This window comes from Elephantulus edwardii, unplaced genomic scaffold (genome assembly GCF_000299155.1).
Source record: "Elephantulus edwardii isolate Elephantulus edwardi_28Jun2011 unplaced genomic scaffold, EleEdw1.0 scaffold00141, whole genome shotgun sequence".
Lineage (NCBI taxonomy): Eukaryota > Metazoa > Chordata > Mammalia > Macroscelidea > Macroscelididae > Elephantulus > Elephantulus edwardii.
The window spans coordinates 356,190-358,166 of record NW_006399891.1 but is presented as its reverse complement, the minus strand read 5'-3'; the positions used below and the strand labels follow the sequence as shown (position 1 = coordinate 358,166).

General features: G+C 35.9%; 1 pseudogene; it reads left to right on the top strand.

Moving 5' to 3' along the window:
* The window catches only part of LOC102851315, a 14,050-nt pseudogene extending 13,706 nt beyond the window's left edge, over window positions 1-344 (top strand).
* Window positions 345-1,977: the final 1,633 nt, after the last annotated feature.

The following is a 1,977-nucleotide window of genomic DNA, read 5'->3' as shown; positions in this document are numbered from 1 at the left end:
TATACAGAACTATTTGGGATAGTCCCAACTTATTTAAACCTGAGAGATTTCTGAGAGAAAATGGGGAACTGAATAAAAGCCTTGTTGAGAAAGTATTGATATTTGGAATGGGAATCCGTAAGTGTTTGGGAGAAGATGTTGCACGGAACGAGATCTTCATTTTCCTCACCACTGTCCTACAGCACCTCAAGCTCCAAAAATGTCCCGGGGCCCAGCTCGACCTAACACCCAAGTACGGGTTAACCATGAAGCCCAAACCATATCAACTCAAAGCTGAACCTCGCTCCTCGGGCAGGTCAGCTGCCTAAATACTCAGAATGGACAAAAGATTTGTTCCCAGTTAAGGAAAAATATAATATGAATTGAACTCTTCACTGAGTAATTTAAGGATCTCCCTTTGAGTTGTGGAATTAATTCACCATTTAGCCTATCTTTCTAATATAGAAAAATACACCTTTCCCTTTTATTACTGACTACTGCGTTATCTGACATTTTATATTTAGGATAACTATCAGAAAGTTCAGCCAGATGATGTACACATTTAGGATGTATGTCTGGCAGTAACAGATGCCAAAGCATGAGGGAAGAGTAACACTGACTATGAAGGTTATAGTTATATTTCACCTCACCTGGGCCATGGTTCTCAGCAGTTTGGCAGTTGGGTAATGATGTCATTTTGTGGTTATGTGATGATGAAGTCACCCTTCATTTTCACACAGTGCTGATTTTCACCTAATGATGCAATCTTTGGTACCTAACTTAATCACTCTTCATAAGTGAGATGTGAGAGTATTTTTAAAAGTGTGAGATATGACCTTAGTGTTAATTAGTTACTCTCACATGAAGAAGCTGATTTCAAATAATAGCAAAGTGTGATGTAATTCAGGGGATTTGAGTCAGATCTCCTACAGAAATGTGCCTGTCATCCTGTGAGCTTGTTTGACTGGGAATAGAAGGCATGATATGAGTTCCTAGGCAGGAAAAGGGGGTGGTCCACCTTCTTTTACACCACCTCCAAAAAGAACAGATAGGATGGTAGCTGTTTTTAATATAAGATTCAGACTAAGATCAAGATACAGATATGGACACAATTTTTCAGATGTCTAGGAAATAGATACTCAGGCGGGTTGTAGAACAGAGCTAGAGTAACCTAGAATAGCAAGAGAAAATTTAGCTGTCGAAATTGATGAAGTGGGCTATATTTAGAGAGATAAGGAAAGGACATGAAAATTTCCTCAAAAGGCATTTCACATTGACTTATGCGTCTTCTATATTAAAAATTTAACATGTGGGCAAACTATTTCTATATTACTAAATCCTTCTAGTCTGAACTAAATATACATGTATGAAAGGGGTAACTTCCTAATATAGTATCCAGAACTTTCCATGTCCTTTTTAAAGTGATTTTGATAATGAACATACGTAATGATAATACATAAATGAGCCTGAAATGGAAAGTTTAAAACCATGTATTTCAGGCTGAGACTAGAAGGGCATTGTGAAGAGATGCTCTGATGAGTGGCTCACACATGTGGTGCAAATAAGGAAGCATGGCTCTAAATACCAGCAATCGAAACAAGGATGGGATCCTGGGAACAGAAAAGATAAGCAATTTACAGTCATTGCAGTAACATCAGTCTTTGTCTTATTTCCTAATAATAATTAAAAAACACAACTAAAACTTATTATTATCCTTAGGATAAAAACATGGAATTGTTTTTGTTTTTAAAGCATTTGAAATTATTTCTATTATTTCCTTTATAGTGTGTCAAATAAAACTATTGTTACACATTTGTCATAGGAATTGGCAGTTGACAGTAATAACTGTCATTGATAGTAATGGTGATAACTCCAGCACTGTAGAAATCTGTGTGTCTGCTTACCTGGAATTTTTAAGAATTTTATTTTGTATCCTCTTGTCATTCTTAAGAAAAATCTGTTTCTGTACTCTTATTTTAACACATTATTTGTAAAAAA